The 19,379-nt window shown below is 37.4% G+C and overlaps 1 long non-coding RNA gene across 6 annotated transcripts in view; it reads left to right on the top strand.

Moving 5' to 3' along the window:
• LOC108402963 (uncharacterized) overlaps positions 1-19,379 on the top strand; it is a 261,901-nt gene that overhangs the window by 40,743 nt on the left and 201,779 nt on the right. The window contains exon 3 of one of the 6 annotated variants that reach the window (XR_012124304.1): positions 17,826-17,944. The exons of the other annotated variants lie outside the window; for them this stretch is intronic. This is a non-coding gene — a long non-coding RNA (uncharacterized lncRNA). The remainder of the gene's footprint in view (positions 1-17,825; positions 17,945-19,379) is intronic. 6 annotated transcript variants of the gene reach the window in all.

Here is a 19,379-nt window from a genome sequence, read left to right as displayed (position 1 = left end):
TTTACTGGGTATATATATTTTGTTGGATATAATTAGCCCTAGGTCATTGTAAATGGCCTACCTTTTCTTCGCAGCTTTGTTCTTGGCTGAAAAAAAAATCTAAAACAAACAAGCAAAAAACAAGATAATACAAAATAGCAGGGAGCTCTGATTTTTCATGATTCTGGGGAGGCACAAGTAGATTTTTATGTTTCTTTACTTTGGACTTTCTACACCTTCTCTACTATACTGCAAGTATTCTTTCTTTATATATCTGTATTTCTCTTTTTTATCTTTCACTATTAGTAACTATACTAATTCCTGGAATAATCTCTCTCTCTCTCTCTCTCTCTCTCTCTCTCCTTTCCTCCCTCCCTCCCTCCTGCAGCTTTTCCTTTCACCAAGTAGGCATAAAGCTGTGTTTCTTATGTTTGATTGCTACTGGTTAATTCTTTTATGTCTTGTTTTACTTACAATTTGCAAATTTCTTTAGTTGTGGTGGGAGAGTATCTGTGATAGTTTCACTCTGCCAACCTACTCTGAAAACATCATCTACTATGTTATCCCTTATAGTATAAAGGTATGTTGTCCTATCAGGCAGTTCACAGGACTTGATGGACACGGGTAACTAGACATAGGGTAGTTCAATATTTGTGTACAGAAGGGAATCAGATAAAGCTCATAGAATTGAGTGCTACCAAGTGCCGCAGTGAAAGACCTCCATCAATTAAAGTGCATGGATTCCATATAGTCCCATTTTTTTTCTAATTTCTGCTGGATATACAGATAAAAAGTCCTTTAATGGCTGAACTGCTCAGAAAATTGCTTGAATTCTTCACTTCTGTGTCCATGTATAATACAGCCTGAAGGGGCTGCATACTATAAGCATACATTCCATACATTCATTTATTTTCCAAATACTTCTTAAGCACCTACTGTGAGCTGGAGGCCTGCAGATAGAGCAGAAAAATGAAAGAAATAGAAATTCCTGCCATGGAGCTTGCTCTCTATTGAAGAGAAACAGACAACAGACAAAATGAAAAAGTACATATATAGCTTATTAGATTTAAGAGCTATGAAGAAAAATCAAGGAGGGCTAATAGAGCTGGAGGCAGGGGAGGGTTGCTTTTTCCCCTATTTAGGGAAGGCCTTATGGAGAAGGTGATATTGGAGGAAAGATTTGAAAACTGTGAGGAAGCAAGTCATGCATATTTCTGGGTTAGGGAGGAGGAGGGGAGGAATATTCTAGGCAGAGGGAGCGCCAAGATAACATTTCCCCCATGTTTTTCTCTTCCTTTCTACCTGATATAACAGATAAAAGTCCTTGAATGACTGGATCCACAGAAAATTGCATCAATTTTTCACTTCTGTGTCTACGTGTAATATAGCCTGAAGGGGCCGCATACTTAAAAGCAATTATTAACATTGGTAATAACATCTAACTATTCCTTTTGGCTATTCAAGAATGAACATGCATAAATTAGGGACTGTCAGTAAATATGTCTTTCTATTAAATTTAACTTGGAGAACGTTCTTCTCTGAGTTAGCACATTCCTGTAACCAATTAGAAGCCAAAGGAGAAAGCCTGAGTGGCCATCGAGAGTTGCATTCGAGAGTTATAGAAGCTCTGCCAGATTCTTTCAATGAAAAGTTTCTCCCTTGTTTCTATTTGTATCTTGTCCCCTCTTAATAATCGACGAGGGGTCCAGGCTTGAATTGTGATTTTCTTTCTAGTCTGCATTGATCTCTACTTCATAAAGTAAAGGAACATGATCTAAAGGCAAATAAGCTTCTGCATCAGTGAACTGGATGCTTTTATCAGGTGATTTCAGTCTGAACATAAATTGTTCTCTAGAGAATATATGCTTATTGCTGGTGTTTTTTTGAGCAAGGACTTAAATAACTTTCAACTCATTCCTACTTTCTATTTGAAAAAGACATAATAAAACAGTATTTCAGGTTTAGAACAATGATCTCAAAATAGCTGAGACTGTACTCCCATTTGGAAAAAAGTCACTATGATATGATTATTCCTTCTCATTCTGAGCATTGCACAAAGCAAAACCAATTCACAGCAACTAATGTACATTCTCAAAGAGAAATCTCAAGCCGTTTTCAGCTCAGGACCCTGGAGACCTCATTACATTGCCATTACAAACAGACCTGTAGCAAGTTGTTTATGTCTTTTTTTAGTGAATTAAGCAAATGGCACAGGGATTGCTATGCAGACATGTTTCCTAGTTGCTGGCACTTATGTGAATATGCCCAGTATACCTCCCTTTATGGAATTAATGCATTTTTCAAAGTTGGATTCTAATTTAATTGTGTCTTAAAAGTTTTACATCAGTGATTCTCAAAGGGCACACTCCTTTATCAGAATCGCTGATACTTTCATGTAGCACTCTCTCTTATTCTGCTCTACCCTTTGAAGGGAATTGAGAGTTCTCCTGCCTCACTTTCACACAGTAAGAATCTCTGCCATGGGAATTATTGTTCTTGTTTGCAAACACAACAGCCCTCAGAAATGGTGGAGTGGAGACAAGGTTGACAACTATGAGGAGGCTTTTCTGTGGTCCTATAGAATCAAGTCTACACTGAAATCATATGACAGTTTCCACAGTGTGCTGCTATTTGTTCACATGTGCATGACCTCCTCCTCAGAGCACCTCGAGGGTAAGAGTGGGTATTGCTTATTTTGTCATACCATGTACAGATCAACTGCTCAATAAATATTTATTGAGTTAATAAAGGAATGATTTTTAAAGATACTCTATTTTGAGGGATCAACATAGTATAAGATCTTCTCAGTCTTTAAATGATTTTAAATCTAATTGAGGATAAAGCATAGATTTTATGTAGGAAAAACCAATTGAGTTTTCTAAGGAGAATAAATTCTATTAAATGAGAGACCCTTTTATTTGGCTGAGCACCTTGGTGAATTTGCATATGCAAATGTAGGCCTGATCCTGATTTGGAGAGTGAGGACTGGAGGGAATTGAATTGTTCTACCAAAGTGAGTGGAAAAGATTAGAGTTCCTAGAAGGCATTCCAGAAGGAAGAGGGAAGGCATGGGGGTGGTGACAGAAAGGGGTGGGTGAGAGAAGAAAGAGAGAAACCCATAAAGCAAAATGAAGATGGGGAGCTACTTGGAGTGAAATGGACAGTGAACCCAGCACCCAGCATGGATCCCAAAACTTATATTGTGTTGACTTTTTTGAATTGTTGTGACATAGCCCCTGCTGTCTCCCAAGTTGTTCATAAAGACTGTTGAATGTAGTTCTGTGACTACAAGACATACACATCCCTTGTAGAATATATATAGATATACACATATGTCCCTGTGCCATTGACTTATGTATATATTATATACAATATATATTAATATATACTTATTTACTAATATATATATAAGTAATACATAATATATGTACATAAAATATGTCTAAGATATCATATATAATATTTACTTATAAATACATATTTTAAATTATATATATTTAAATTACATACACTTAATAGATATAATTTTTAATATATATTTAGAAGTATATATTATATATGTGTGTATATATATATATACACAGATGCACACATGTATTTCTAAATGAATGCATTGCAAAACAGCAACTGACAAGATAGTGCGGTAACTGTGATAGATATTTCTTCTGCTTTCCAAACCTTTGGTTAAGTCTATCATTATGTAAAATCTTATGCGAGTTGGGTTAATTTGCTTAGCATTGGTTGGTTTTGTTTTGTAAACTTCAGGGAAGAGCTGAGTTCTACTTCTGGATTGACCAGGGACAGAATGGGAGCAGCAAGTACAGGAGAGAAAGATGATCTCCACACTGAATTAATTACACCGAAGAAAGCACTCAGAGCCAGAGATGCCTATGAGCAAAAAAGCCCCCCAGGAATTTACCAAAATCTGGCGGCATGTTAAAGATTGGCAGGAGAGGGGTTTGAGACATACTGAGATAGATTTTAATGGGTAGAGAGGCTCAAGCTGACATCTGAGTTATAGATACATGAAAAAAACCCCTCAAAATCTCAATTCAATGTATCATAAATGTCAGATGAATGACAGAATAAATAGTAGAGACCTTCAAAGTGGGGGAAATCATTTGAGCTGAGGCAGATGGAAAGGCTTTTTTTGGGGCTGGGAGAAGGAATTAGAATTCAACTTGAATTTTGTGAAAGAAGAGCAAATTTCTGATAAGGGATTGTCACTCATTCGACAAGTGCCCACTCATTTCCTTGGCTCTTAGAATTCATCAGGAACTATTGTAGACTGCCCTGATACAAACATCATGAGACATGATCCTTGTCTTTAAAGAACACAAACCTAAGGGTGAAACAGTACCACAAACAAGGAAGGATAATATAATGTGATAAATTTTGCACAATGTGTGAAGAAAATGTTGTGAAAGAACACCAAGGGCATGATTCTTTCTGCTTGTGCTATTGTAGGGAAGATTTCACCAAGAACATGCTGTTTGACCTGGGCCTTGAAGAAAGCATAGATGATGCCTAGGTAGAGACTCAGAAAGGGTGTTTAATCAAAGGGAATAATGCAAGCAAAGCTGAGATTTGAAGTACCTGGGTAGGTAAAACGTCAGTCTAATGAGACTAATAGACAGGGAGTGTGTTGGGAAATAGCTAGAATGCTACCTGCTGGCAAGGAGGTGAAAGGTTGGAATGGTATTATTTATAGACGGAAGGAGCCTGCACAGGTTTCTGAGCTGGAAGGTATGATTGGATTTATTTGGAAAGATAATTGAATTCTGGAGGAGGATGGCAACAAATGAGAATAATTTGCTGGCTAACAATTGTGTGGGATTTACTTTGTAAATACTTAGGTACACTTAGGTACATTCTAAGTGTTTGACACATATCAACTGATCAAGACAATGTTAAGAAATAGGTCCTATTATTAACTGCATTTTATAGATGAGAAAGGTGTACAAGCTCCCTAGCAAATAAGGGGTGGAATCAGGTTTGGATCCCCTGATCTGACTGCAGAGTCTGTACTTCCAAATGTTACAATGAGCTGCCTTTTAATATTGTAAAACCAGAGCAAAATCCAAGGTAGAGTTCATGAGATTTTAAAATAGGATTATGTGAACAGAACGGTAAAGTGGAGACGGAACCCAAAACCACTGCAAGAAGCCTGGCAGAAAGACATGACAAGGACGGATCCGTTTCTTGTTTGGATTTCCTGATAAATAAGGATATTAACCAAAAGAGGCATACCAATTTACTCAGAAAATAAGAAAAAGTGAAACTTTTCAAATAGATTGTAATCTTTATGCTCTCAACAAACACCTAACCAAATGGACAAGCTCAGATTCATGGTAAAGCTGAGGTTACAACTGTAAATTTACATCTGTGATACACAATGCCAAAAATTCAGATACAAAGGGGAGGCTCAGTTAATCAATCAATCACTCCATTGTTTGGTGTCACGTAATAAGAACATCTGGAAGACTGAATGAGTTTCACTTTTTATGTAGTTTCTTTGCCATTATGAAGCTGCCACATTTAAGAAATGAGGCCAACCTCAGAGATAAGTATGCAAAGAAGCAGGCAATAATAACATCTGTGGCTGTTTCTGGATTGTAAAAACATTCTTAGCCCCTGGCATGTGCATATAGATTGCTGAATTTCAAGAAATAATAAAAATAATAATGCCTCATATTGGTATAATGCTTTACAGGGTTTTCAAAACTTTCCCAGAAAAAAGGTTACAAAAATCAATATGCATTCCTAAATGATTAGTGATGGCAGTATGTCTGATTCTTTAATATTTCTTTATGTGATTCTTGAATGTCCATAATGTATTTAGAACTAAATAGGGATTAGAGGGAGTTCAGTAGAGTCAAATCACACATATTTTGTTCCTCATACATTTTCTAAATCAGCTGGGAGAATGTTAAGATGTTTTATGTTCTATAAGCTGACCTATTTGGAAGATATCCTTCCTTTGCTGAACCCTATGCTTATGGTGCTAACAGGCTTTCTACTTATTTGATTTTTAAATTGGCTTATTCATCAGTATTTGTTCAGTTGTTCCTGTGTGCATGGTACAGGTGTTGGGAAGGTTTTATTTGAAGCCACTGAGGACAGGGATGCCATCGGCTCACTCATGATACACAGCATGGCACAATGGTCAGAGGGGTGCTGGATGAATGACTCTGCTTGATGACCATTTGATGAATAATGATCTCTGAATACCTTTGGGGATGCCTAGATGATTAATTGGAATATAAACCCATCACTTTTAGCTATAACATACTGTATGTGTAGATATGTATAAATAATATATGATAAGTTAGGAAAAAATGCCTTTTCACATCAAATATTCTAGAAAGAGTAGACAAGTTAAATCTTCATCCCTATGACATTAAAGAACAGCACCTGATCATACATTTGTATATAGTGATATCATCAAGAGCCACCCGATGAGTGTATAGTCGCCCAGCTGTATGCTTTATAAATGAAAGCACTAAGCATTTTTGAAAGTTTTAAGACAATTTAATATCTACAGCAATCTATTGAGGTAGTGATATTATTACTGTTTTATAGATAAAGAACTCAAGGCCTAAAGAGAATGAGTAACTTTCTGGAGGTCCTACTGGTAGTGAAGCAGGACTTAAATGTAGAAGCCTGAAAGACTATGCTCTTTCTACCCACTACAATGACCAGGCCTGAGAGTTAACATCTCAGGACACTCAGCCAGATTTGAGGGATCAAGGACTGAATTCAAGGAACTAATCCTGCAGTTACAATATAGACACCGTTTACATATTTTTAGGACCAAGCAATGTACCCCACAACACTGCAGTTATACCTATAATATTTATTTAAGCTTGACTCCCCACATATCTGGACACAGCCATTTATTCATTTGCTCATTTTGTGAGCTTGGGAAGATAAATTATTTACAAATAATATTTGTATGACAAAGTGAGAGAACAGTCAAAAAAATCATATTTGTACAATTTACTTAAATTCTATTTCTTTCAATCCAATTTCACACATAATTATTAATTGAGCATCTACTTTGTGTGGTGCTAAGCACTATAGCAAGGTTGAAAAAAATGGAAAAGAAACATGGCTTTTTTTTCTTAAGGAGTCCTCTCCTTAAGCTTGCTTGGGAAACCACAGACCAGCTGTTTCCTGCCCCATTTCTTTTACTTACCCACAAGGCATGTTTATTCAGATATGGCATCTTTACTCAAAAACTTCTAAAGCAAAATTGCAAAGCATTGGATAACTCTTTTAGTTCTGAGCAACATCATAAAATTTAATGAGTAAAATCACCACAGTGGATATGTTTAGGAGAATATTTGGGGAAGTAAGCCAAGAGGTTGCAAATATAATTACAAGTGGGGCAATATACTAAATCCCAAACAAAATAATCTCAGAATTAACCCATAACTGAAATATAATTGGGATTAGAAATTATGTGTAATTAGTGGAAATTTCACAGGGGAAAACTTGAATTTGTGAAATTCAGGTTCAAATTTATTACTTAGTTTTTCTGTAAAATGTGAGGGTTTTCATGGGACACCATTTCCATCAGATACTGGAAAACTAAATGTATCTACATCCAGGTAAACTTGGTCCAAACTAAGGACTGTTCTGGTCAAGTCAGAGTTTTTCTTGCTTTCCCTTACTGGATTATATTGAAATTCCAGGAGGTTACGATAGGACCACAGCATTAGTGAAGAGAGAGGGCCTGCTCCTTGAGCATTTTCTGTCTACCTTGGCCAATGTCACACAGTCCTCATTGTTGGTTTTTGGTATCTGCTTTCTTTTGATGTCCCCAGTTCCTGGATTCCAGGTCCAAGTGCTCTGAAGTTTCCTCTCTGAAACTGCAAGACCCACTTCCAACCTTACCTACTCCCTCTTTGAGGTCTTGGAAACTTTTTCCTTTGGAACCTTTCAGGGTGCACATGACTTTGCCAGCTTGCCTATAGGCCTAATCATCTAGGTGGCTTAGTCAGCAGGGGCCATTTTACTCTTCTGGTGTCATGTTGGATGGAGACTCCTTCAAGAATTCTGAAGCCTCTCTAGGCTACACTTGGGAAGGGAGCCATGTATATTCTTTGCTCTATTATTCCAACAAACTTATCTGGCTCTTTTCTTGTTTCCACACCATAGGCTCAGCTGTTTTGGGGGGACAGGGAGTAGGGTCCTCTTTCTAAGAGAACCGTTTAAGAGTTAGTTCACTTATTTTCTTTCCTCTACATTTCTGAACATTCTCCTCACTAGCCCAGAAATCTTTTTCCTCTGGGAGGGTGGAAGAACTGAGGAGGCAACTATCTTTTCAACCTCTGAAATCCTTCAGAATTTTTGGCTTTTATGTGTCAAGCCAAGCTTCTGCTAAACACCTTATTCTTTAAAAAAAAGCTTGATGTTTGCAAATCAAAAACACCTTGGCTTTCAAAACTATTGTTTTTGCTCTGAGTTCCAAAATCTATTTATAAACTTTATGTTCTAAGCTCTGTCTCTTTCCACAGAGGAAGTGTCAAGTGATTCAAGGGGTAAAAGGTTGTAGGGCAGTCAGCAAAATGCTGAAAAGAAAATGAGACTTGGTTTTTTAAAGAATTTTATTTCTCCACATGTAATTCCATGCTAAGTGTTTTTCTTCCTGCAGAGAGATCTCTGTCACCCCCTATCCCTCCAATTTTAGGTGTTATTCCTTCAAGAAAATGGGGTTGGGTTATCTGTCCAGAATCTGCCTCTCCAGATGTATATTCCCACACATGAAGCAGTGCATGGATGTGGGATCATCTTCTGTCCCCGACACTAATGTGTCATATGGGAAACCTCCCTCAGCCAGAAGCAGTCTTTTTTGTAAGTGTTTCCTGCAATTTGATGTGTTTTTGAAATGGCTCAGACACGAAAGAAGAGCGAGTTTCCCTAAGGGGGAAGGAAGAGAGTAACAGTTGTCTTTACAGAGAGGCAGAACATGGCTCTGCTGGTCCTCTAACCCTGCAGTCATGGCTCCAACTTTGAGTTCCACTTGTCAGGGTCCAGATGGAAATGGACCTTGCACCTTGGCTCTTGAAGGAACAATTAACCCCTCTGTCTGTCCTTGTCTGGTTTCTTAAATCTCATAAGCCTACTAACATCTGTATTATAATTCATAATATTCGCCTACTAACATCTGTATTATAATTCATAATATTCCTACAGGCAAAACAAAAAGAGAGGAGCTTGCATTTAAAAAACTTGTAGCAGCTCTTTGACAACATTCCTCCAACAAACCGAGGTTTTTCTCAATGCATTTTGAATAAACTAGGAGTAATGGAATTGTTCAGGCCTTCCAGGAGGAGATTTAGTTCTTTCACCATTCAGAGGATTTTGGATGCTCAGTGAAATTCAGGCCTTTCCTCACGTGGTCCTTTCTATCCCTCTCCCAAAGCAGAAGAGCAAGATTTATGTATTGAGAGAGCATCAAGGGAGAAGGACTTGGCATCAGGAGAGAGAAATCTGGTCCATGGTGTAAGCATTTATGCCTGTTGGCTTTCATGGAGGGTTGCAGTCTCCACTGGCCTTTGGTCATTGATCCAAGCTGGCATCTGAGAGAAGATACACAAATTCTCGTACTCTTTGTGTTATGTCACAACTACTAAGCCCCTTTGAAATTTCCAATGTCATTTCAGGGCTGCACCTCTTGGGACTACAGGGGCTTTTCATTCTTCCAGTCTTCTTTCTTCTTTTCCCATATCCCCCCAACAGTTTTTTAACATGGTAAAAATATATAATATGAAATTGGCTATTTTAGCTATTTTTAGTATACAATTCAGTGGTATTAATTCACATAGTTGTGCAACCATCACCACTATTTACTTCTAAAACCCTTTCATCATACTAAACAGAAACTGTAGCCATCAAGCAATTACTGCCTCCTTCCCTAGTCTACTTTCTCTCCCTATGAATTTTCTTATTCTTGACATTTCATAAGAGTAGAATCAAACAATAGGTGTCCTTTTGTGTCTGGCTTATTTAACTTAACATAATGTTTTCTAAGTTCATCTATGTATGGCATGCATCAGAATTTCATTTCTTCTTATACCTAAATATTCCATTGTCTGTATATACCATCTTTTGCTTATGCATTTGTCTGTTGATAGATATTTAAATTGTTTCCACATTTGGCTATTGTGAATAATGCTGCAATGAACATTGGTGTATAAGTATCTGTTGGGGTCCCTGTTTTCAGTTCTTTGGGGTATGTACCTAGGAGTTGAATTTCTGAGTCCTATGGTACCTCTGATGTGTATAGCTTTTTGAGGGACTTCTGCACAGTTTCCCACAGCATCTGCACCATTTTTCATTCCTGTCAGCAGTATACAAATGTCTCAATATTTCCATGTTCTAGCTAGCACTTGTTTCTGTTTTTTTTTCCATCCTAGTAGATGTGAAGTGGTATCAGTGGCTTTGATTTGCATTGCTTAGTATGTTCAATATATTTTCATGTGCTTATTGGTCATTTGTATATATTTTCTTTGGAGAAATGTTGATTCAAGTTCTTTACCCATTTTTAAATTTTTTTTGTGTGGTTATGTTTAGTATTTTTTAAAAATATTTTCTGGATAGTATAGCATTATCAGATATATGATTCAAAAACATTGTCTCCCATTTTGTAGGTTGTCTTAAACTTTCTTGATAATTTCCTTTGATGCACAAATTTTTTTAAATTTTGGAGTTCAAGTTATCTATTTTGTTGTTGCTTGTGCTTTTGGTGTCATATCTAAGAATACTTGGTCAAATCCAGAGTCAGAAGACTTACCTCTATGTTTTCTTCTAAGAATTTTATAATTTTTACCTCTTATATTTAGCCATGGATCCAATTTGAATTAATCCAATTTGCCATGTGTATGTGTATCTATTTCTGGACTCTCATTGTGTTCCACTGGTCTATATGTCTATCTTTATGCCATGTCTTCCCAATTTTATCTCATTCTGAGCAAAGCAATTACTATGAAATCTATCTGCCTTGTTTTCAAGTCTGTTGGTTCTGTATAGACTTTTGCTTGGTAACATATTTTTGTTGCTGGGTTTTCAAGACCAAACATTTATAATTCAGTAATCTCCCTCCCTACCTCTCTCTGTCTCTGTCTCTTTCCCTTTCCAAAAAAGAAAAAAACCCTCACTCTTTCAAATCACATACACCTTGTCTTTCATTACTATGCTCTCCACTAAGATTATTTAAAAATCTATCTAGACTCTAATTTTTAAACATCTCTGGATTTAAAAATATCTGATTCTCATGTGCCCTTCCTTCCCTGTGGCAAAGGGATGCTCTGTGAAGGAATGGAGGCAGTAGAAGAAAGTAGAAGAGGCCGCAAGAAACATATTGAGGGCCAAAGAGGAAATCTCAGTAGTTTATAGTGAATTTCTTCCTGCCATACTGCGCTTGTATTGCTTTGGTGAAAGACCATGTGAGTAAAAAGAGAAAATCTTAGAACAGAGTGAGAGTTGACAAAAAGGAATGGGAATGGGGAGAGGGGAAAAAAATAGTAAAAGAAGAAAGGATAATAGAATACGCAATTTATTTAGCTAAGTATTTTCTAGGATACCCCATGAATAACAGTGTCAAAATTTTTAATATGAACCTAAAATTTCCATATTGTATACCACTGAAATTTAATAGAAATGAAACTTCACAGAGTACCTTGGTCAAGGAAGAATACCCATATTTGATTGAACCACTTGGGCAGAGTTTAGTATATTTCTATATTCTAATAGTATAACTCTAATACTTATGCATGTCTATAAATCCTCAGCCTGCTTGTTAGCTGATACATTACCAATGGATTAATTAGTACCTCTGTATCAAGGACAGAGTCATGGTCTTATGAAAGTCTCAAGATGGAAACAGTTGAATTTCCTCAAAGCGCTTGTGATACTTTTAGATGATAAATCTGAATCCAGGGTATCCTTACTTTTCATTTTTAAAGAAACAAGGTTAGAATTTTTAAACAACAGCAGCACAAGATAGATCTTAGCTGCCAATGAAGGATATTGGCCTGGTCACTTATAATTGCCTGTCTAGCATCACAGATTGCTGTGTCATCCACCCACACAGTTTTCTTCACACCTGCTAAGATTGTGGGAGGTGCCTCAGAGAGTATCAGTGCTAAGATCCTCCTACCTAACTTTTAGAGAATTTGACTCATTCTTTGACTGGTCATTGGTTAGAAAGAAACTTCTATAAATCTTAGATGTGTAGGCATGTGTATCTATACAGTTACATATAAATATTTATTGGGGGGGAGGGGAGAGAATTTGAGGAAGGAAGTGAGAAATCAAGTACTCATTGTCATGATGCAGGCTTTCCCTTATTTCCTGAATTCATTGAGAAAATTCATCATCAGTTGCAGAAGTTATTCCCATGAGTTGACAGATCACAAAAGGATTAATAGATTAGTGTCAGGAATGCCAAAAACTACCTGAAATAATCAGAAAGTCATTTTTTGCCTATGTGAATTTTTTTGGATAGGTAGAATTTTTCTTGAATTTTCACAAGTGTTTCTGATTCAAAAAAGGCTAAGAACTGGTTTAGAGAAAAAGTGGCAAGCAGGTTTTAATTTGACCACCAAGATAAATTTTTAAACAGTGGTTTTCTTGAGTACTGTGATGAGAAGGAAAGACTAATAACCAGTATCTGACTGATGGAAGAAGTGTTTGCTATCTGTAACTTAAAGCAAGTTATTATATCTCCTTAGGATCTAAGAAGAATACAAAATGAAAGGGATATTTAGTTTAGTCTGTGGTGGAGCTGTAAATTTGTTTTCAAAATACTTGACTGGATTTTTTAGGTTTCTATTTTCCCTTGATATCTTTTAAATTGGAATCATTTATATTCCTTGTGCAGTATTTAAGACATGTACAAATGTAGCATCAAGTCAAGAAATATTTCATGGCAGCAAATTCAGCTATTAAATGCATGAACACAGCTCCTGATTAATTTAATAGCAACTGTGAGTGCACATTGAAGACCAGAATTTGGCCCTTTGCATCCATGATTATGAGGAAACAAAATGGATAAAATATGAAACTCTATTTTTGGTAGATTCATAACAGAAATAAAGTGAGCTCTACACTTAATATCGCCTAAGTCACTGTCTGTTAATCATTCAGGTCTTCTGGGAAAAATACAAGCAGCCTCTTTTGTTCACTCAGGAGTCTTGGCTTTCTCAATGTCAGGGAGTGAAGCAGAACTCTAGGATAAGACATGTTCTCATCCCCACTCTCTCCTCACAAGGGAATGGGGGAAGTCAAGAGTAGACATAGGTACAGCTTACCTTTATGTAAAGGTATTGCATCTTTCATTCATAAGAGCTCTGGAAAATGGTGTATGTTCACTACAGAGTGAATTCCATTTTTCCCATTGGCTAAGGGGGCACCCAGGAGAGGCCCTGGAAGGGGAGATCCAAGCCCTTTATGTAAGGTTTCAATTGCCAACAGACGTTTATTCCCACAAACTGGGGACAAGACATTGGGCTTGGTGATGGGGACACAGGAATAAATCAGGCATGGGTCTTGCCTTCACGGCTTTCACAATCTAGTAGGAGACCTAAAATGGGTTTTCCATCATTCTAGTAGGAGGTGGAAAACCAAAGTGCCAAGAGAGAATGCAGGTGAATTACTAAGTGAGTTCGGTGGGAGGAATGATCTCAAGTAAACTCAGGTGCCAGCCAGTCCTCCATTTGCTTGCTGGCTTCACTCTATCAAGCCTGTGATGGGCAACTCCTCTTCCATTTGGTGATCTGCTAAAGTGCTCTCTGCTCAGCTGCCCGAGTCTCCAGAGAGTATCAGAGCTCCCCTTCTGGGCCTTGTGGGAGAACACTGAACCTGACATGTTTTGGGGTTTTACAAGCATTTTATATAAATTGGCTATTTATTTAATACAAGTGCTCTTGAGTTTGACTTCATGGCAGAATATTTTAATGATACATTGTCTTAGTAAAGTATCATGTTCATTTTATTTGCAGTGGAGCCAGGAATTGACTTGTGCTTCAGCATAGATTAGCCTCTCCTAAGCATAAGTCAAAGAATAAAAAAAATAAAGAATAATATTGTGGTATTGTAGTAAGCACCTGCAAGTAAAATATATTTAATTCTTTTGGAAATATTATGTATCTGATAGAGTCAAACTCTACTAATGGGAAGATAGCAAGGGAAAACCAGAGAAGTGTCAAATAATCGGTAGATGCTCTAAAATAAATGTGTCCTCCAGAGCATAGAAATTCTAACAGTAAACTACTAGCAAAGAAAATCAGGTGATTAATTATAATTTTTAATAGAAGTCTTATAAAATATAATATTTAAAAACATAGTTCTTAAACCTATAACATTTTATTGCTGGACTCAGAAATTGTAAGCCAAAGCCCACTGAAGGAATTCTGCATTTGAACCTTTGAAAGGGTCATACAAAGAAGAAATTGCATGCTGTGTACCTAGATGTGAACTAACAACCATTACCTTTTGGTTCTGGGACACTCAGAGAAAACTAGAGCTTGGGGAATTAATGTCCACTACCCTCATATATTCCTGCATGTAATTCTCCTTCTCTTTGTCCTTCTTTTAGAGGCTAACTCCACCCCTGACTGACAACTTTCAGGGAGCTATCATTTTTGAGGAATGTAGGCAAACCAGTTTGCAGAGTGAGCTGAGACTGCCAAGTATGATTCCTGTTCGTAATGACCTTTCCGTCGTACATTGATGTTGGAAAACTATTGAAATTAACAGAGTCAACAGCCTGCAAACAATGCAGCATAATTTGGTTTGGTTATCTTTGACTTTCTTTGTATGTCATATTTTGTTATTTAGCTCTTTTTGTAAACAGAATCTGTTCAACCATTCATGCATGTACATGACAAGAAATAGGTTTGCAGGATTTTTGACAGCTGTGGGAAAGTGATAGAGCAATGTTGTCATGCAGTTCTACAAAAGGCCCTTGATGTACTAAGTAAGCCATCAATAAGCAATAATATTGCCACAGAAGATCAGAATCAAAAAATTTTTGATTTGAAAACACTAAAATCTTGAACTCCTAGGATTCATAGAACTCAGTCACTCGGAATCCTAAGGATTTATTTGAAAATGAAAACTTCCAGAGGCAAAGTGGGAAATGCACTGGACAGATTCGGATCTTCATTCTGTTATTCATAGGCTCTGACTTTGAACAGTCATTGAATCTTTTATTTTCCTTTCCTATAAAGTGTCCCTGGTGATACCTGCCCTACCTAGCTTTCGGGGTTGCCATGAGGGTCAAAGGAGAGTTTTACACACTTTAATCTGCCATGCAAACAGCAGTTGTTCAATCTGGCCTTCTGCACAGGGAACAGGGGCTCAGTAAATGTTTAAAAGTAAATGAACTGTGATCCTAACACCCTTGAAACGTTGAAACTGATAAAAATCATGTTTCTCTCAGTAATCATCATAAATTACAAAACTAGTTTAATGTGTTTTAGGGAACAAATGAACAAGGATGGCAAAGGAGTCACCACATTGTTTGGTTTCTCCAAAAATCTCTGATCGCAGATCAGAAAGTCTTTCTGGCGTGGAGATTCAGGATGAAAACATCATCTTGACTTAGCAATGTTTCAGCATGAACCCAAAAGCCTCTAGTTCCTCTGAAATCTTGTTATTTTTTGGGGGGGGTGGTTAAAAAAGAAAAGACAATTTGATCTACCAGTCCACACACTTTTCAAAAGCCAAGCCACATGTACATTATTTTGCTATGCCCTTTGGAAAATATGACTCCTGTCTTTAGAGACTGGGAATGTCCTAAACAGAGATGGACATACACACTTTAAAAAATGAGCTGATTCTAACAACTAGATTAGTTGCAAGGTCAGGTTTTAGGATGTCTTAGGTTTTCGGAAGTTTGAGGAGAGGCAACAGTAGCATAGGTGGGATTCAAGGGAAATACAAAGGTGCTGGATCTATAGGTGGTTAAACAAGGGAGTCTTGATTGTTTCATTTCTCTATTAGTTATTTTCTGATGAGAATTTTTCAAAACTATTAGGAACTTTGCATATTAATGACAGCACTATGACTCTTATGTTTTTGTGATCATAAGCTGTTTTCAAATTAGATAATGCTTTTTTGAAACAGTTGATAGAAATGTCTCAAAATATTGCACTGTGAGTTTTAAATCTTATGGATTATCAGCATTTCCTCTCTAATTGATGATAATATTGAGACATAAATAAACAACTTAAAGAAGTCCTTAATTTCATCCCCCATTGCTAGTTTTGCTACATTTTTCTATGACTATGAATTCATTATTACTCAACATGACCTTGGGGAGAATTCCACAGGTAGAATCCCTCATGGCAGTGCCCTCGCCAGACCCCATTCCAGATGTTCTACTGAGATTCAGTAGGTGTTCTGCCACCATTTTCAAAGTGCTGATAGAATTGAAGACCATGAAAGTCCAGTTGTATGTTCATTAGCTCTCTCTGGGAAAATAAACGCAATAGGGTGTGATCCTATTTCATGGCTGTGACTTTGAATTTGTGCAGGTTTATTCCAATTTTAAGTTGTTTAATTTCAGTGAAATCACTCCTGATTTTTCACTGACAACTCAAGGCAAGAGCAATTTTTCTGAAAAGGCTCACGACACTCCCCCTTGTCCTCCTCAAATTGGGCTCCACTGGCCTGGGTGGCTGCAAATGGCAGCTCTCTACAGGGGCTCCTCGCCTTACTGCTCCAGCAATCAGGCCTCTCTTCTCCAGTAATTCTAATAATCAGCTGTTCCTTATATTCTAAATGACATGGCACATAAACACCTTTTATTGCTAGTTTTTAGGTAAATCAGTAAAATCAAGCACCAGGGACTCAGAGGAGGAGCAGTGAGCAGGCAGTAAAATGGAAAAATACAAAGATAACCTTAAGAGATGGAATCTGAGAGGGTCACAGGCCCTATGCCAAATCACATTCACATCGAGACAGTTTGTTCCAGTTTGTCTTCGCTCCCAACTGGTCTCCTTTTCTGCCCTGATTCTTTGTAGGCTTGTCAAGTTTTATCTCTAATCTTTCTCTTTTCTCTCCTTGTAACTTGCTTTCCTGGGGCTCCTCGACAGCCTAGCTTAACTCATGGAGAGGAGAACTATTTAATCAGCTGATTTTTCCTACAGTGACCAAACTGTTTCTAATTTTTAAATCGTGATTAATTTTTATTTGATGTGACCGTGGTTATCCACAAGGTACAGGGTTTCCTTTGGCAAGTGGACGCTTTGATCCAAGTTCTGAGCCAGGTTAGATGCTCTTGGGCCTCATATTCTTCTATAAAGAGGGACTAGAAATAATCCATGGATTTATTGGGAGGCTTACACATCCTAATGTATGGAAAGTGCTTTGTATACTATAAAGTGCCAAATAAGACTTATTTAACGGCTAAAAGGAGGGAGGCTTAGCAGTTAACAGGTAGCCTTTGATTGGAAAAAGAAAGCAGGCAGTCCCCTGGGTTTTATTATTTATATGAGAAGAAAGTGAAGGGATTTGCTGGAAACATCTTTTAAATAGGACAGGACATACTGGTTCAAATGGAACATTTCCGAGATGTCTCCTGTGGCAGGCTGCTTCTGTTAAGAAAACATTGCCTGTTCTGGTTTCTTCTGTCACAGCTGGTCAAGATATAGAAAGAGACTTTACAGTTTATCTCCCATTGATCTGATTTTCTGAATACACTTGTTCAGTTCCCATTTACAGACATTCTCTTTAGAAGTTTCAAGGCAGCTGGAGTTTGTGCACATGTATGCCCTGTTTCTCTCTTCCTGGATTTGTACCTGCCTGTTAGTGACATGGTGTTCCTTTCCCAGGTGTGTGCTGGGCATACTGATGGCTCCAACAATGGAGGCATAAGGCCAGCCCCTGAGCACTTGACCTGCTTTGACTTGGCTTCTGTGTCAGTGTTTACCTGCTGCCAGCGGCATCTCAGGTAATAATGTTGCCTTTGAATCTGCTGCTGTCCCCTTTAACTTTAGTTTTTTTTTTTACAGCTTTCTAAATTAAGACATTTTCCTTCGTAGCTAAGCAAGTTTCTAATGTCTACACAGTATTATTTAGTCTCAGGTGTAGAGAGGATTTATAGCTAATTATTGAATACACTCACCTATGTTCCACTTCCTGATACACATCTATTATGCTCAGGGGCAACGCTTTTCAAGAAGTTGAATGATTGATTGGGGCTACTCTTTTATTTATTTATTTATTTTATTTTTTTACTTTTAAATAAGCTTTTATTTTTAGTTTTTCATCTCTGAGTCTCAGCCACTTGAGCAACTGAGTTCAGTAATTCTGATCGTCCTTACAGTCGCCAGGAGGCAGGCGGAACAGCATTTGTGTCCTGGGCTGCCTTCACGACATCCCACAAACTGGGTGCCATAAGAAACCCCGAGATTTATTGTCTCACAGTTCTGGGGGTTAGAAATGTGACATCAAGGGACCACGCTCCCTCCAAAACCTGTGTGGGGACCCTTCCTTGCCCCTTCCAGCTTCCAGGGGGCATAGCTGCACCTGCAGGGATTCTGTCACCACCCGGCACCATCCCTGTGTCTGGGTCTAAATTTCCCTCTTCTTTTTTTTTTCTTGAGAGGGCATCTCTCATATTTTTTGATCAAATGGTTGTTAACAACAATAAAATTCTCTATAGGGGACTCAATGCTCAATGCACAATCATTAATCCACCCCAAGCCTAATTCTCGTCAGTCTCCAATCTTCTGAAGCATAACGACTAAATTCTTACATGGTAAACGAATTCTTACATAGTGAATAAGTTCTTAGATGGTGAACTTTTATTTATTTTTTAGACATTAGGCTCTTCACCATTGCCTTCTTGACTAAGGTTGTTTTTAAGTAGTACTTTTAGCAATATTTCTGGAAACTAATTTTCTGAGTTGGAGCTTCAGCTCCATTTCTTACCAGTTTTTTGAGTTTGCATAAGTTACCTCTTCTCTTTTCAATATTCTTATCTATAAAATATGGATGAAAAATTAATTCAAAATCATGTTTTTAGAGGAGAGATTAAGTGAAAAAGTCCTTGTAAAGTGAATATCAGAGTGTATGATATGTAGTATATTTACTACAGCTTGACTTTGTAATTATTTAAGAAAACTCGAGACAGAGTATAGTGAATGTACCACTGAAGTAGATAGCTGGTGTCCTGATTTGGATGTCCAAACTTTTAGAGTCTAAACTTTTGCCTTTTTGGGGGGTTCTATATGTTTGGGATGCCCAGAAGGTATTCCAGCTAGTGTTCATTAAAACTGTATTAAAACCTTTTAAGTATGTTGTGGACCAGATGGGTACTTATAATTTGGATTGGGTTTATGAAATTGATACATTAATTCATCCAATAAACATGGGTGAAGGCT

This window comes from Manis javanica, chromosome 13 (assembly GCF_040802235.1).
Source record: "Manis javanica isolate MJ-LG chromosome 13, MJ_LKY, whole genome shotgun sequence".
Classification (NCBI taxonomy): domain Eukaryota; kingdom Metazoa; phylum Chordata; class Mammalia; order Pholidota; family Manidae; genus Manis; species Manis javanica.
This window is presented reverse-complemented; position numbering and strand designations above follow the sequence as displayed.